The sequence below is a fragment of the Lolium rigidum genome, chromosome 2 (assembly GCF_022539505.1).
Source record: "Lolium rigidum isolate FL_2022 chromosome 2, APGP_CSIRO_Lrig_0.1, whole genome shotgun sequence".
Taxonomy (NCBI): domain Eukaryota; kingdom Viridiplantae; phylum Streptophyta; class Magnoliopsida; order Poales; family Poaceae; genus Lolium; species Lolium rigidum.
This window is the reverse complement of record NC_061509.1, coordinates 265,773,561-265,791,641: the sequence shown is the minus strand read 5'-3', so window position 1 is coordinate 265,791,641 and position 18,081 is coordinate 265,773,561. Positions and strand designations below refer to the sequence as shown.

General features: G+C 46.0%; 1 pseudogene; it reads right to left on the bottom strand.

The window, feature by feature from the left end:
• Window positions 1-15,979: 15,979 nt before the first annotated feature.
• LOC124689095 lies at window positions 15,980-17,434 on the bottom strand (annotated as a pseudogene).
• Between the last annotated feature and the right edge of the window lie 647 nt (window positions 17,435-18,081).

Here is an 18,081-nt window from a genome sequence, read left to right as displayed (position 1 = left end):
CGATCCTGAAATTTGACAATCTGGCGGGTCCTCACTGGGGTAGCCCAAAACAGAGAACCATGGTCAAGGGAAAGGTTCACAAGGAAGTTCGTCCTAGTATTTACCCTCTCTTCTTCGGCAACAGCATCAGCAAAGGAACCTATTAAAGCAACGAAGCAGAAAACTTCAAGAAACATAGCATGAAGACGGAAGATATTGGAGGATGAAACAAGCGTACCCAACATATCCGCACTGGCTTCACTCATTAACTCGAGCATGAAATTTTCTCGAGTAGTCGCCTTTTCAGCCTCGGAAGCAGCGATTTCCTTAGCAGCCATGGCCTCGCAAGCTTGCTGAAGTGCAATTTTTTCGGCTTCGGATGACTTACGAGATTTCTCCATCATCACAAGTGTTTGCTTCTTTGCATACTGAAGTTGTTGCCGAAGTTCATCCAATTCTCGCGGCAAGGAATCTTCGACAGGTGTGACATCAGCAAGAGTTCTTCTTGAGCGAGAGGAAGAAGGCGAAACATTGGAAGGAGCGGAGGATGGAGTATAGTTATCAAATACCAACTGAAATTTAATGAAACAAGACAACATCAATCAACAAGGAAAGACAGAGTTTTTATTAATCTTTCGGAATAATTACAAAGGCCTTACAGTGGAGCTAATAAAGTACGTGTCGCCAAATAACTACTTTGGCGACAAGAGCAAACGAAACAGAGAAAGAAAAACAAAGAGGCATGCAACTAGACCTCCGGCCTTGATGAGCTAGGAGTCGAGGCTGGTTTGATCCCGAGATAGGCCAAGATCTTCTTCGTGTTTGGCTTGGCTGCCTTAATCAGTGATCTCCATCTTGATTGCTCTATCTGATTGGTGTCGCCAACCTTCATCCAATCAACAGATTGTTGGCTGTCAGCGACCAAGGCAACAGTACTCTCGACAGCAATTTTCATGTTTTCTTGGCGCATCTTCAGTCCAAGGTCATCTGATGAATTAAAGCTTTTGGCAAGGGTAAGGAAAGTCGGGGGCTCCTCTTTCTTCGGGAAGAAGTAGGGGAACAGCGCCGACAGTCCCGCACTAGCATTCGCCACGCCTTCACGAATTTCGGCTCCATGAAGCTCAAGATAAGAAAGTGCGTCAAGGAGAGGATCATTGTCGGGGTTCTCCAGGTCAAACTCTTGGTTTGTTTGGTCTGCCACATGAAATAAAACGTTGGTCAAAAACAAGAAACATCGGGTAGCACAAAAATAGAAGAAATCAATAATATTACTTTGAGTGCGTCGACTTTGTGATTTCAGACGCTTGAGGATCCCCTGCTCACGATCAGCCTGTGCAGCTCTGTGCTCATTTAAAGCAGTTTCAGCATCCTCAAGTCTTTTCTGCAGATCTTCGACACGAGCAGTCTTCGCTCTGGCTTCATCAGCCTCTGCTTTGGCTTCACTAGCAACAAGTTCGGCTTTCTTACGCGCCGCTTCACTTTGCTTCAATTGTTGAGCAAGTGTGTCGGCACGTTTGTTGGCCTCTGCAAGTTTCTCTGTCGAAGTATAAAAGAAAAAGGAAAGGTCAAAAAAGTTGCGACAAAGGACAGGAGCAAGAAGTCAAAAACAAAGACAGCAAAAAAGTTATTACCCTCAGTTCTGTTGGCATATTCACGGTACCCAACGAATTGGGATCCGATGCGAATAAGTTCTTTGACCATGGGCTGTCAAAGAAGAAAAAAAAGAGAGAGAGAAATATCGGTATGAAAATCGGGTGAAGACATGAAAAAACAAAATAGAGGAAATATAGATGTCGACAAACTTACATCGTCCAAAATCGAAGTAGAAGAGCCGCCTAACTGAGGGGCAGGCTCAACAATCGTTTCAATCCTTGCCCTTTTTGGTGAAGGCGCAAGGGGGCTTGATGGCGGAGTAGTGGTGACGACATTCCGTTGAGGAGGTGAAGATTCTTCTCCTTCAACTAGTGTATCCGAAGCAAGCAAAGTATGTGACGTACTCGTACGAGGAGCTGCATCGACAGCTCGTATTTCTCCCTCGTCATCACTACAATTAAAAGAAGACAGCATAAAAAGCAGGACAAGACAAAACATTTTGGGTACAGAGATAAGGAGAAGTAAAATAGACTTACGAGCTGACGAAGGATTCAAGATAAGGATCGTAAGTTGCCTTCTGGTGTGAAGGATCAACTTCTTCGGCTTTGGAAGTGCCGGAGTCTTCGACATTATTCCTTTTCCTTTTGCCTTTCGGGGAGACAGCGGGAGGAGGAGATTGTGCCGATGAAGTATCTTCAGAATTACCCGCAGATTTTCGTGAATCCACGGGTTCGTTCACAAAAGATGGAGCTTCCAGATTGTCATCCGTGACAATGGCCCTTTCTTCGACTTCTGCATCCTCAGGAAGAGGAGGAAGGGAAGCCATAGTAGGATGGTTCTGCCGGAAAATAGCGACAAAAGAAAAATTAGAGAACTATCAATACAATGAGATGCAGGGAAAGTTCAGAACAAGACAAAAATTCGAGAAGACAAAATACCTCGGGGAGAGGATAGGCGGAGCTGTATGGTTCCACGCGACAAGAGGAGGGAATAGGATCCTTCTTGTTCAGCGAGGATATTCTTCGAATCAGCTTCTCCAAGTCCTTTACAGAAAGATCATTGGAGAGCCTATTGGCATCATTTGCACCAGCATACGTCCAAAGGGGATTTTTGCGGGCCTGAAGAGGCTGCACTCTAATCCTAAGGAAGTAGGCGGTGATTTGAACACCGGATAGTTCTTTGCCTCGAGTATTTTGAAGCTGATGAATACGAGACATAAGTGCTTCTGTCGACGTTTTCTCTTTTCGGAAGCTTCAGCATCCCAGGAGCAGCGGCGCTGAATTTTAGCACTTCCGTCGAAAGGGGCTATGTTGTGCTCAACAGAATTGGCACTTTCTTCGTGTATGTAGAGCCACCTTTTGCGCCACCCTTGGACAGAATCGGGAAATTTGACGTCGAAGTAATCAACATCAGATCGAACACAGATAACAACGCCGCCTATGTTATAGGAGGCGTTGTGGGAGCCATTGCGGTGGAGGCAGAAAATGCGTTTCCACAGAGCCCAATTAGGAGGGACTCCAAGGAAGCACTCGCAAAGAGTGATAAAAATAGAGACATGGAGGATGGAATTGGGGGTCAACTGGTGCAGCTGAATCCCATAAACAAAAAGAAGGCCGCGGAGGAAATCGTGAATTGGGGCAGAAAGGCCGCGGATAAGGTGATCAACGAAACTAACCCGGTACTCCATTGGAGGGTTTGGGTAGCTTTCTTCGCTGGGAAAGCGGATGGCGTCCTCTTTCTTCATCAGGCCTAGCCTCTTCAGCAGATTGATGTCTTGGTTGGAGATTTTAGATCTCTCCCACTCAAGATCTTCACCGGCCATCTTGGACTCTGGAGTACTGTGGCGAGTAAGTCGCGTGCACGGTGGCATCAACGGCACTGGAAAAGCAACGTTCGTGCGTGCGGAAGATCAAAGAGAATTGGGCGTAGGGAAAGTTTTTGCAAAGAGGAACAGATGTGCGGCGCAAGCGAAGGAGTGAATGGAGGTTGAAGAAAGGTTTATATAGGAATCGGGCACAGCAATTCACCATTGGATGAAAGAAATCGTGTGGCGTTACTGTACGTGCGCCAGGAAAAGCGGAAGACGTGTGTCCCCCACTTGCACGACGTGTCAACGTGGTGGACACAATGGACCCACAAGGCAGAAAAATCACGACTATTAACAGAGATGAAGTAAATTTGACTAAGGGAAGCATGTCGACAAGAAAAATAAAAGCAGATTGGCGACAGGAGAAATCATTGAATACTTCGGGAGCCTTTGATCAAATACAAGTTTTTGCCCAAATGCTCGGGGGCTACTTTGACAAAAGTAAAATTTCGAGTATGGCAATATAGAAAATGTTGAGCCTACAACCAAGTACAAGTCCTTGGCTGTAGCCTCGGGGGCTACTCCCATCGGGAGCGCTGATCGCGCACCCGAGAGATGAAAAGAAGATCATATCGAGAAATAATGACAAAATAGCGGCAAGGTGGACTAAAATGTTGAGCCTACAACCAAGTACAAGTCCTTGGCTGTAGCCTCGGGGGCTACTCCCATCGGGAACGCTGTTTGCGTGCCCGATGAAGTTAAAATAGAAAGATAGAAAAGCAAAAAAGTATATTTCGAGATATAATTAACTCTACATATACTCCCATCGGGAGAACAGTATAAGTCATATTTGACTCGGTAAAATGTGCCATTCTAACAGCCGGAAAAGCACTCGACAATATATTCTCAGAACGCCAAAAGTTGCGATCAATTTCTGAATGCTGCAAAATTTGCGAAGGTAAGACCCCAGATCCGTTCTGCTGGGCGTGGCATCGCCGAAGACTGCGCTCTGCTACTTTCATCCGTATCAGCAGATACGAAGAAAAATCCTAATGGACGCGTTAGGTACTCGATAAATTTGACTGGGACTCGACAGAATGGTAAGACCTTAAGCGGCACCTGTCGAAGTTTACACCAGTATTCCGAGATCATGTCCAGGGACGTGATCTTGAAGTAGGTTTTTGCGGGTTGCCACTAGAGCAGTTAACTAGTACCTGATCCGTCAGATGAACTAGCCCCAACTACCATTATCCCTGTACAATATAGAATTTTATGTGAAGAAATTTAAAAAGGTTACAGTTCTCAAATAAAAATAAACAGTGGAGATTTTCCCTGACTCTACGATTCAAGCAAAATCTCGGGGGCTACTGACATAGGCATCCCAAATGGGCCTGCCAAAGATAGTACCCGAGGTTTACTGAAGGCCCAATACCCGAGGAATAAGAAGATTCGGAAGCCCAAAATATATAAAGGAAAGTTAGAGTTGTAATAGGAAGTGTTATTTGTAATCTGGCGGGATGAGTTAGAAACCGGCCCGAACTCTGTAACTTGTACAAAACGAAACCCTCGGCTCCGCCTCCTATATAAAGGGGGAGTCGAGGGACAAAGAGATGATCGAATCATTGTTACAAACCCTAGTCTCCATAATCGTCGAGTACTTTTCGGCTGAAACCTTCGAGATCTACTTGCCCTCTACTTTCAACTAAACCCTAGCCTATAATCCATAGGTATTGAGAAGTTGATACCTTGTCAGCGGTCAAACCTCCCCCCTTTTGACGATGTCTTGGTGGCTTACAAGAAGAAATCTTGGAACAACGCCCTTTCTCCCGAAGAAAAGGCAACAGCCGACGAGCTTTTCAAGCAAATTGTCATTTTGAAGAATTCGGGAGGCATGACGATGTGCGGTACTGAAGTAGTTTCAGTTTTCCTACAACGTCGAGTGCAGCCGCTGATGTCCCGCCCTCATCAGCTGTGGCTTTTTACCGGTAAGAACGACAAGTCGAGAGTTAATTCTGCCGATCTGTCGGCAGAGGAGCTCCAGAACGAAGTTCGTCGGCTAACATGCCTCAGCACCAGGGACACTATTGTCTTGACATCAGCACGCCCTCCTTATGATTTGAAGCACCTTCCGTCCGATGTAACCTTGTCATTCTTCATTCACTGTCATTAATTCTTTTTTCTGCTTGCACCTTATGTGTTTTTTATCCTGTCGCAGGCTCTCACTGTCGCCCGATGTTACCCTCCCTCACCCGAGAGTGGAGTGGTATTAGAAGATGACGATGACGACTCTGATGGAACTGAGGATGCTCAGCATGCCCTTGAGGACAGCGATGTCCAAGAGGAGGAAACTGCTGAAAATGACGCCTTCTTCAGGAGCAAACGTCGCAAGCAGGTACATGATGATCTTATCGCTTCGGCTGAACAAGTTCTTCGGGAGGAGATAATGATGCCGACGAAGCTGCTTCGCCCCCTCCTGCTAAGAAGGGTTCAACAAGTTTCTTCGTGGACGAAGATGATCTGGACCTGTGAGCTTTCATACTCTTTGTTACTTTTAATTCTTGTCACCTTGTATACTAATTGCTCGCCATACTTGAACAGCTCTGCCGATGACGATGACGATGTTCCTCTCGCAAAGAGGGCTAAACTAGCCTCTGAAAGGGTAGCATCGGCTAAGGAATCGAATCCTTCTCCTGCCAAGTCGACACCTCCATCCCGAACGGGTGTAGAGAAGGTCCCAGTGTCGAGAGTTATTCCTTCCGATGATGCTCCCACCCCGCCGGCTGGTCGTGATCACGTAAGTATTTTAATCTGTCAAGCTTTGCTGAATTTCCATCACCGACTCCTCTTGACTTTTTCCGGCTGCAGCCAATTTACGCCACGATCAATGCTCGTAGCGGACTTTGCGGAACAATTTACCCGCCTCGAAGCCGAAAACTCCCAACTTCGGAAGGCCGTCAAATCTTCGGCTGATCAGGTGGTCGAAGTCAACAGGCTTGCTGCCGATGCCAAAAGTGAAAATGCTTTGTTGAAGGAAGAAGTAAGTCGGGCTGAAGCGTCAAATGAAGGATGACCAAGATGCCAGGCGTGCAGCGGCGGCTGTGATTGATGAGAAGGAGGGTGTCCTCCGTGAATCTATCAAGGATTTATTGGGTAGAAATCCTTACGGTGCTCCGTCCCTTTCTTGATGCTTTCTCCGTTGATTACTAATACTCTCTTTTTCAGAGGCCGCCAATTTAACTGTCAGCCTACGCCATCAGCTTCGGGAGGATTCTACGGCCGACGCCTTGTCACTGGCTGCTGAGTCAAATGTCCAAATCCTCCGATTACTGCAGAAGTCCAAGGGAGCATTGTCGAAGTTATACTCGATGATCTTCCCTAAGGCGAAGTTGGACAAGACTCTTGACGAGATGGCTGAAGCCTTCCTTGTCGATCCCTCCGAACCTATAGAGGTACTGAAACGTCGTAGCCGCTTGATTGGTGCAGTTCTTACTTTCCAGTTGCTTATGGGCCAAGGGATGGGGTCAGAATTGGAAGAGTTTTCTAAGGCATTGCCTGTTGATGATGAAAATCATCGAGTCGACCTTGAGCCTTTCAAAAAATCGGCAATTACCTGCGCCAACCATCTTCTGAAGTTGGTGGACGAAGCACGAGCCGAGCCTGCCCCTGAGCCAGCCCCTGTTTCAACGTCGGCTGATCCTTGAACTGTTATTTGATTTGTTGTACATAACAATTGTTTAAATTCGGCTCTGTTGCCAAACATCCTTTTGCCTGTATGATGTGCACTTAATGCTCCCGATGGGAGTTTCTTTTGTATATGAATGCTTTGGTCTGAAGCAAGGACGTGTTGCAGATTCCCTCGTCTTCTTCCCGTGCCGAGCTTTTTCCGAATCCTTCGGATAATGATGAATTAGGCCTTGTTCGTCAGTTACGTGACCAGGTGTCTAGTCTAAATAAAGACATTGCTTCTCTTCGTGCGATGGCTGCCTTGGTGAAGAAGAAGGGAGAGATAGCGACTGCCATTGAACAATACGCTCTTGATGGTCTTCATGTTGCTACCGAAAGCTTGAACTGTGAGTGTTAGCCCGCCTCCTGTTTCTAGGTATAGCTTGAATGTTCTAACATTCGTTCCTTTTCCGATCGTGGCTTCGGATGCGGCTGAGGAAAACAAAAAGATCCATGAAGAGGTTGAAGCCATGACTGGCGTTGCGCATCCGAATCATGGTTTGTGGGTGCATCGTCCGAAGAGCTGTCGTCATGGCGAAGTTTAAATATCGGATGGGAAAGGCGCATTCGTGCTTTGATAAGTTCCATGCTCATCTTCTAATGGTTTGGAACACCTTGTTTCCTCTAGACCAGGCACCCGCAAACTTATCTGCCTTGTTCACCCGATTCAAGTCTCCCGAAAGGATTCGGCTGTTGGTACGGAAGGAACTCCTGGCTGGTGCAGAGCTTGATTTTGCTTCAATACTGGCATGCCATCCATCTTTAGATTTGGGAGCCGTGGCGAATACTGAGAAGAGCTTAGGCCAGTATTATGATGCTGCTAGGGGTCCTGCTTTCACCATCGTTTCTCGGATGGAGTCATGCCTTGAGAAGGACCTGAAGTCACATTGGGAGCGGAGAGTTCGACCATGAATGTAATAGCCTTATTTCCTGCATGAAATGATTTTGTGTAAATTTATTGCATACGTTGTATGCTATATTAATTTGTTTGTCGGGGGCGGCTGAGTGATCAGTTCAGTCTGCTCTCCTGACGACTTCGTTGGATTGTGCAACGTTATTGCGAAGCCTTTGCGTAAGTTTTTGCAAGAGCGAGACCCATCGACTTAGTCGAGGGAATTAGACGCTTGGCTTCGTCACGCGGTGCACCGGTTTGAGCCTTGTTTTATGATAATGTAACCATCGACTGCAGCACTCGTATATTTTCTCGAGGCTTGGATTGGTTGTTTTTTCTTTTCGTGTGCCACTAATCTTAGCTCTCGGCGAGAGTATTTAATTAATGACACTTGCGTGTTTCTTGGGCCAACGCTCCCGATGGGAGTAAGAGCCGATGGTAGGGGCCTCAGTCGACCTGTTCGGGTGGTGGGGCCTGAGTTTTAAGAAAAGAGGCAGAAAAACCTGATTAAGACTTTATTTATAAAGTAAAGCAACCTTAAGGGCTGTAAAAAACAAAAAACAATCGCGCTCTATGTATAAAATCGTCGCAGGTGCGCAACATTCCATGGATTGTCGATATCTTTTCCTGAAGTTGGATTTTTGAGCCTGTATGCTCCTCCTGGTATCACTTCGGTGATGATGTAGGGTCCCTCCCATGGAGACTCGAGTTTCGAGGGTCTTTTTTGCTTTAGCCGAAGTACCATATCTCCAATGTTAAAGCATCGGTTGCGTATACGTCGGCTGTGGTAATTCCTCAGCGCCTGTTGGTAGACCGTGGTTTGGGCTAAAGCAATGTCTCTGGCTTCATCCAGTAGGTCAACAGCATCTTGCAGTGCAATGTTGGAGGAAGGTTCTGTGTATGCCGTCACTCGAGGTGGTTCGAATCGAACATCAGCTGGTAGGACTGCCTCGGCCCCATGTACCAGAAAGAAAGGAGTGTACTGAGTCGACCTATTCGGTGTGGTACGCAAACTCCAAAGTACTGATGGCAACTCTTCGACCCAAGCTCCTGCTGCGCCTGTAAGGCGTTTCTTGAGGCCGTCTCCTATTAGACCGTTGATCCTCTCCACCTGCCCGTTTGTTTGCGGGTGAGCCACTGATGCAAATTTCAACTTTATTCCTCTGTCGTCACAAAATTCTCGGAACTCTTTGGAGTCGAAGTTAGTCCCATTATCTGTGACGATACTGTGAGGTACTCCAAATCGACATGTTATTTCCTTGAAGAATTGGATTGCTGTTGTTGCCTTCTGGTTTCGTACTGGTGCTGCTTCGATCCACTTTGTGAATTTATCAACTGCCACTAGTAAGTACGTGTGTCCCCCGAGCGATGACCTCGGCGGTGGCCCAACTTGATCGAGTCCCCATTGGGCGAACGGCCACGCCAAGGGTATCGGCATTAGATCCGTTGCAGGAGCGTGCGGTTTTGGGGAGAACCGTTGGCAGGGGTCGCACTTCATGACCAGATCCCGAGCGTCTGCTGCCGCCGTTGGCCAGTAAAATCCTGCCCTGAAGGCTTTTGCTACAAGAGCCCTACTTCCTGCGTGATGCCCGCAAGTCCCCTCGTGTATCTCGCGCAGCAATGCCCTTCCGTCGTCCATGGCGATGCACCTTTGGAAGATGCCAGATATGCTACGCTTGTAGAGTTCACCATTTACTATGGTGAAAGCTTTCGATCGCCGACGATTCGTTTTGCTTCCAATGGATCCGCCGGCAATTCCTGTCTTGTAAGGTACGCCAGGAATGGCTTAGTCCATAGCGGTTCGAGGAGGAGGACTTGTGCGGCTGGCGTTTCGTTGGTAACTTGTTGCGGGTTTGGTTCTGCATCCTCAGTCGATGGTTTCAAGGGCGCCAGCGCCTTCTCTTTTATCGATCGCTGAGTAATTACTTCGTAAAATACTCCGTCCGGGATGGGAGAGCACATAGAGCCGATGTTCGCTAAGGTGTCGGCTTCCTCGTTGCTGGCTCTGCCGATATGCTTTAGCTCACACCCCTCGAACTTGGCTTCCATATTTTGATACAGCTGCCGATAGGCGACCATGTTGTCACTAACTGCGTCGCACAGGTTCATCGACTGTTGTACTACCAAGTTGGAGTCCCCGTAGATTTCCAGGCGAGTCGCTCCGCACGCCTTTGCCATCTTCATTCCGTGCGGCGGTGCTTCGTATTCTGCCTCATTGTTTGTCGGCAGAGAAAAGTTCATACGTAGTATATATTTCATCTTATCTCCTTGTGGTGATATCAACACCACTCCTGCTGCGGCGCCTGTGCTTCGCTTTGACCCGTCGAAATACATTATCCATGATCCCGATATGTCGGGTGCTGCCGGTGTCTGGGATTGGATCCAATCTGCGACAAAGTCTGGGAGGATTTGAGATTTTATGGCCGTCCGGTTAACGTAAGTTATGTCGTGAGGTGCTATCTCGATGGCCCATTGAGACACTCGACCGGTGGCCTCTGGATTGGTCATTATGTTTTTCAACGGAGCTTCACTCACGACGACGATTGGATGCTCTGTGAAGTAATGCCGTAGTTTGCGGGCTGACCTCCAAACTGCATATGCCAGCTTCTGATGATGAGGGTACCTCTGTCTTGCGGGTGTGAGTACTTCGCTGAGATAGTAAACGGGCCTTTGTACGCCGTGTACTCTTCCTGCCTCTTCTCGTTCGACGACCAAGACGCTGCTGAAGACTTGAACTGTCGCAGCGATATACATGAGCAGCGTTTCCTTCTCGCGGGGGGTTACAAGGACTGAAGACGTCGACAAGATCCTCTTTAGATTATCGAAGGATTCCTGTGCCTCCTTCGTCCACTCGAACTTTTCCGATTTTTTCATCAAATTGTAGAAAGGCAAAGCTTTTTCTCCTAGCTTGGCAATAAACCTGTCGAGTGCTACCAAACGTCCCGCCAATTGCTGCACTTGGTGCGGATTCTTTGGCGGCTCCATGTCGAGAATAGCTTTGATTTTCAAAGGATTGGCTTCAATTCCCCGGCCGAGATGAAGTATCCTAGTACTTGCCCCCCGGTACTCCAAAGAAGCATTTTTGGGGTTTAACTTGATTTTGTACCTATCCGAGTTATCGAAGGTCTCCCGCAAATCGTCGACGAGGGTGGCAGCGTGCTTCGTTTTCACCATGACATCGTCGATGTAAACTTCGATGTTACGCCCGATCTTCTCACCAAAGCAAGCTTGCATGCAACGTTGGTAAGTTGCTCCCGCATTTTTCAGCCCGAAGGTCATGACGTTGTAATAGAAAACGCCGTGTGGGGTGATGAACGCGGTTAGCTCCTGATCTTCTTTCTTCAATTTGATCTGATTATACCCAGAGTAGGCATCGAGGAAGGAGAGGCGATCGCATCCAGCTGTGGAATCAACTATCTGATCAATCCGAGGCAACGGGAAGTGATCTTTCGGACAGTGCTTGTTAAGGCCGGTGTAGTCGATACACATGCGTAGAGCGGTGGTGTCCTTCTTGGGTACCATGACAGGGTTAGCCACCCATTCTGATTCCTTGAGCTCTCGGATGAATCCTGCTTTGCGAAGTCGATTGATCTCTTCGCCAATTGCTCTCCGCTTGGGTTCAGAGAATCGACACATCGACTGTTGCACTGGTTTGGCTGTTGGGTCAACATTAAGGGCGTGCTCAGCGAGTTCCCTGGGGATACCTGGCATGTCGGATGGTTCCCATGCAAATATCTCCCCAGCGCTCACGGAGGAACTCGATGAGCGCGCCTTCCTATGCGGTCGCGAGGTCAGCCGATATATTGACCGTTTTCTTCGGGTCATTGGGGTGCACCTGCAGTTTCTTGGCTTCCTTTGTAGCGTCGAACTCGTCGGATCTTACGTTTCGGTTGTCGGCTGGTGGTTGCGTATGATCTACTGCTGCGTCGATTGCGTTGAGTTCCTCCTTGGCGCCGAATTTGGAAGCGATCTTCTGAAACTCCCTATCACAGGTGTCTGACCGAGCAAAACTCCCGTGAACGGTTATTGGGGTCCCGTTGTTGCCTGGCATCTTTAGCTTTAGGTACGCATAATGAGGTACGGCCATAAACTTGGCAAACGCTGGCCTGCCGAGGATGGCATGGTACTGGGATTCCCAGTCGACGACTTCAAACTCGATCTTTTCTTTCCTAAAATTGGTGGGTGTGCCGAAGACTACATCCAACGATGTTTTCCCAAGAGAATAAGCGGGTCGAGTCGGTATAATGCCATGGAATCCTGTATCGGATTCCTTCAGCATATCGACTGTTAAACCCATTGCTTTCATTGTGTTGGCAAATAGTAAGTTTAGGCCGCTTCCTCCGTCCATGAATACTTTGCTCATGTTGTACCCTCCGATCTGTGCCTCAATGACTAGAGCTGCATGGCCGGGTCTAGGAACGGCTTTCGGGTGATCCGTTCTGTCGAAGGAGATGCTTTGTTCAGACCAGTCGATGAATTCGGGTGTGTCAACCATAGCGACTTCTGCATACTTTACTTCCCGCGAGAAATTCTTGATTTCTCTTTTTGAAAAGCTGGTTTTATGAATCATGCTGACCTGCCCACGCGGCTCTGGGAATACCTCGGCTTGTACATACTCGTCCTTCTCCATTGGTTCATATGGCTTCTGCACGTATGGCTCTGGTACGTACGGCTCTGGTACGTACGGCTCTGCCCGATAGCTGTAGGATCTCGCTCTCTTCTCCATCATGTGGACTCTTGATATAGCTTCACTCCTGAGGTCATCGCAGAACTGACGGATCTCCAAGAAGTGTCGGCAGTTCCTTAATAGGTGACTGGATTTCTCTCGACCATCCTTCGGGTCGAAATAGGAGTGGAGATAGCATGGTGCATCGAGTTGCTCCGTGGCCGTCAGGTGCGGCGAACGAGCGCGGCCATGGATCGATTGCACGCCCTCCTGTTCCCGTTCGGACTGGCGAGGATGAGGCGCTGCACGTTCTTCTTCTCCATAGCATAATTCCCTTCGCCTTTTCTTCCTTGCTGTCGCGAGGTCAAAACTTCCTCGGCTATTTCCATGCATGCTCCTGGGCGGAATTCCCGAAGTTGCTGCCGAGGTATCCTCTGCCGAAACCGAGGGCCTGAAATCAGACGTATCTGTCGTTGGAAGACGAAGAAAGCCCTTGGGGTCGATGATAAAGTGGACGCCCCCAAAGGTAGTGGTCATGTTGTCACACGATTCCGTAGGAACTGAGTGCGACGTTTTGAGGTGAGGTACGAACTCGAAAGATCCGCAGCGGATCGAATCCTTCGGGTTTGGGGGTGTTGGTGACTCAAGCACGAACGCTGCAGATGTGGACCGGTACTGCCGATGCTCGCCTTGTGCCGACAGGGTTTCCCACGGACGGCGCCAATTGTCGAGGGTGCTCCTCGGCAATGCCCTCCGATAGGGGCTTAGGGTTGATGGAATCCTGCAAGGCGACACGAGACATCGGTACACGGACAAGCGGGGAGAGCGATTTACCCAGGTTCGGGGCCCTCGAAGAGGTAAAACCCTTACGTCCTGCTCTGTCCGTTCTTTGATTATGATGAAAACGAGGTTACAATGGGGTGCCGAATACTTCGGCTGAGATCTAGTCGAGATTGATGTTGCTAGGGTTACCTAGCTCTAAGCTTTTCCTGGCTAAGGTTGCTAAGATTGTTCGTGTTCTTCAGCAGTCCCTCTCCTGGCCTTTATATAGGAGGCCAGGTCTCAAGAGGTCTAACCGAACACGACTAGAATTACAGTAATTTAGATCCAATCTTTCTTGTTTGCTCGCTCCCTTGTCTTGCCTGTCAAGGAATCTTCTGGTGCGCCGGCCTAGTGGCCCATCTAGCCTTCAGGTGTCTTCATGGGCCTCCAGTTGATCAATACAGGATAAGGCAACGTTGGTTACTCGAAGGGTAATGCCCACGTCACCAGTGCTGAAGCCGAGTACCGCGCCGTGGCCAACGCGGTGGCCGAGTGCACATGGCTTCGCCAGCTTCTGTCCGAGCTCTCTTGTCCTGTTGACAAGGCTACAGTGGTCTTCTGCGACAACGTGTCGGCCGTCTACCTCTCCACCAACCCCGTTCATCATCGGCGCACCAAGCACATTGAGTTGGACATCCACTTTGTTCGTGAGCAAGTTGCCCTCGGTCGCGTTCGAGTTCTTCACGTACTGACGTCTCAGCAATTTGCCGATATCATGACGAAGGGATTGCCTTCCACGACTTTTCCGGAGTTTCGCTCCAGTCTATGTGTCGGTGCCGACCCTTCGACTGCGGGGGGGGGGGGGTGTTGAGTAACATATTGTATAGGTATAGGTCCCCGTGTTTCTCGGGGTTGTACCTGTAATTGTACTTGTGTCCGCCTATATATATATATGAGCAGCCGGTCCTATTGGTGCTTGTGCAATCTCCAATATCTCTTCTACAGTTTGAAATTTCATTCACGCATTAGCTTTATCTCACAGTTTCTCACAACTTCCATGTTGGAAGTTTTCGATTTTGACATTTGTAGACAAGTAAATCTACATCTCCCTAACACATCATATGAAAATGAAGATCTACTCATCCGTGAAAGTCAAAATCGAAAACTTTTAACACAAAAACGTGTAAATTGGTGAGATGAATCTACTCCGTGAACAAAATTTCAAATGGTCGACCGTGTGCGATGAATTTGACAAAATTCATCCAAAAAAGCTCCAAAAGTAACACGAAATATAAATTTATAACACACGATGAAACTAGGAACAGGTCGTGGGTATGAAATCACATAGTCAAGGTGCATCTTTTTCATATAGACCTTATCTCGAATCGAAACATGGTTGAGCACATTAGAGAGAATTAAGATTGAACTAGTTTAGTTAAACACAACACACATCAACATCCATGTGAGTATATGACCAGCTACAATTGGTAGAATTTTCTCCCACCGTCCCACGGTGCTTCATGTGACTTTGTTGACAACCAATCAAAGTGCATAAACAAACCTAAATGAAATTTTACCCATACAACTTTCACTGGACCAAATTGCATAAAGTGGAAAAACCCATGTGAGTATCCAAATAGCCCCACTATCTCTTACATGTTGTAGCACGACGATCGGCGAGAATGTTTTTCTTTTGCTGCGTCACATGTGCCCTATTTTCCTTTCTAATTAGCGACATAATGAATCAATGTCATGGATAGATTAACCAGTAGTACCTTGGTTTGAATATTGCCAGCTAAAACCCAACTACTCCCTCTATATCAGTATGTAAGTCTTGTGTGTACCTAGATCATCGATTGGAATTATGTAATATAAATTACTTAACACAAAAGTTATACCATCAGAAAACATAACATCTGAAGTTTTCAGTGATTTTTAAATATATACCTCATATTAAGTTGGTTAAATTGACAATGTCACGCTACATGTAAGACTAATAATCCGATATGCAGAGAGAACAAAAAAACTCTTCTCCATCACTCAACTGAGCAGTCAGCAGCCGCCACCACCGTTGCCAAGAGCCTAAGAGCAAGTTCAATATTATAGCCGACTATGGGTTATAAGCAATATGTCATATCATCTATTGACAATCCATTATTTGCTTCGCTTTTGACCGAATCTAGCTTCACCATGTTTCCATTGGTGCCAGCTTAATTACCTCTTTCCATTTTCAAGTTTGCACAACCACGTTCAGTTTTTCCTGACATGTAGCGGTACGGTACGGTGACGATCGACAATGTTTTTCTTCTGCTTCATCATGTATGATCTATTTTTTATATAATTTTCAGCATGACAAACAATATTATCGACTGTCCATTGGTACTGGCTGGCATATTAATGACCAAACTCCAAATATAAGAAAAATAATAGAGATGAAACTGCAGTAATCCAACTCAATAATAATGGAGCACGATAGAAACAGGGAACAATTTCTATCCACCAAGAATCATAGTTTCTAATTTATTCGAATCACAAGAAGCATAAAAAACTTCTGCTATCAACCAACACAACCACTTGGTCCACCGTAGTAAAAGGTGTAGCCCTTATTGAAGTCAATAAGTAACCCGGTTGCTCGGTAGCAGTCCGGCTTGTCAACTACATCGAACACTCGTGTGGTATGCGGGTCCCATGCATGACCCTTGGAGTCGTACATCTTGACATGCTTGAAGTACGCCGATCTCTTTGCGTCCTTGTCTTCAGGAAAGTGACCGCTACCCATTGGAGGACCCGATGTAGTCTTGAGGTAATTCACGAATCCGAGTTAGTGCTTGTATGCGCGAATTTGTTGGGCAAAGCTCCCTTGGAAAATGCCCCAAGAATGATGGTTCGTCTAAATCATGCCGGTACAACACCCAATCTCCAGAGTTTGGATCCTATACATAATCGACAAGGGGTGGTGGGGTCATAAACAATAGTTATCGCAAAGAAACAAAATACTAGTTAGCAACAACTCTTTTTTCATAATCTTATCTTCCATAGCTTTATAGTAGACCATCATGTTTAGCATCCACCTAATTAAGCGAATTAACTCATGACCAAATTTAAGGGGTTTCTTCCTAATGTTTAATGTTTTAATATATATATATATGTATGTATGTATGTATGGGGTTATGTCATGTTCGAGAACACTGAGCCAAATCTCATTTCGTACCAGAGCTTGTCTTAGTTTTCCATTTTGCCAAGTCAGGTTTCTTATGTACATATATCTGTTGGGATGGAGAGTAGATTTATGTGACCATGTTATATTGTAATCTTCATTTATATTTAGTGTACTTATAAAAAATCTAGTAATGAATGCAATAGAATATGCTTCCCCTCAAAACCTTTAGCAGCATGCATTTTTATGGGCCAAGTATATATGATTAAATGCGATCTCCTGAGAGATGTATTAGTATCTACAAGAACAAAAGGGGGCACCTCGTTTAAGCTAATCCTGGCGTAGTGGTCAGCTTCGCCATAAATTGAGGGGGGAGCAACTGCTTGGCCAGGCACTAGCGCGGCTCCTTTTGCGGGAACAAATCCCGCACAATCTGAGTTGTAGCATCCCGCTGATGTAGTATCTTTCTGAGCAATTATGCACATAAAAATTTGTTAGGTGGGTGTAAAAATAAACCTCGATGTTATACATCATGTAAAATGGCATGGCCTATGCTTACTGTCGAGTATGTAAAGAAGCGAACATCTCTATTATGGTACAAAGACGGGGAAACCTGCAAAGCAAACCATAATGTAATTAAAGTACTAGTTTCTTATAATTCATTTTATTTTATTAGAATGAGCGAAATTGATGTTTCACATGAAATCCAGCTTCAATTAAGCTGTAATGTCCCGCATCTTCACAGTACATCTGTATGGCTGCTCCAGACTCTTGAGAGTATTGTTGATCTGGCGAACCCCATATACTCATTTCAGCTCGAAGACCATAGTTTTTTCCTCGCCCTGTGTGCCACATTGCGTACTAGTGATACAAAAATTACTTTAAATTAGTGAACCATTCAGGAAAACCTATAAACAGTAAACAATTCTCTCATAATTAGTTCATGTGATTTCATAAGACAGAATTTAGAATTAGGGGGTAGATACATGATTTTTCTGGTTTGAATATGTCTAGACTTCGTTTATCAATTTTAATGCATACTATATGACATAAGAAGACTACATGCTTTGGTTTCATTTTTTTTTATTTTTTTGAATTTTTATGCCCATTTGAATCTTGGTCAAATCATAGGTTTGACCAAGATTTAAACATGTTTAAAACATGAAAATGAAAAGGTAAGTCTCGATCCTTCTTAGTCACTCCAAAATGAAGCTTTTTGGAGGATTTTTGAAATTTCCATTTTGAAACCAAAACGACTTCTCTTCGTGCTTTACTTCATAAGACAGAGTTTAGAGTTAGGGATAGATACATGATTTTTCTGGTTTGAATATATCTAGACTTTGTTTATCAACTTGAATGATTACTATATGACATAAGAATGGGCATAATAATTAAAAAATCAAAAAATAAAAAACCAAAAGCATGTAGTCTTCTTAATGTAGGTATATGCATTTGTGTTTTTTTCACCGAATTTTCTCCTTGACTAGGTATTGCTATTTTTC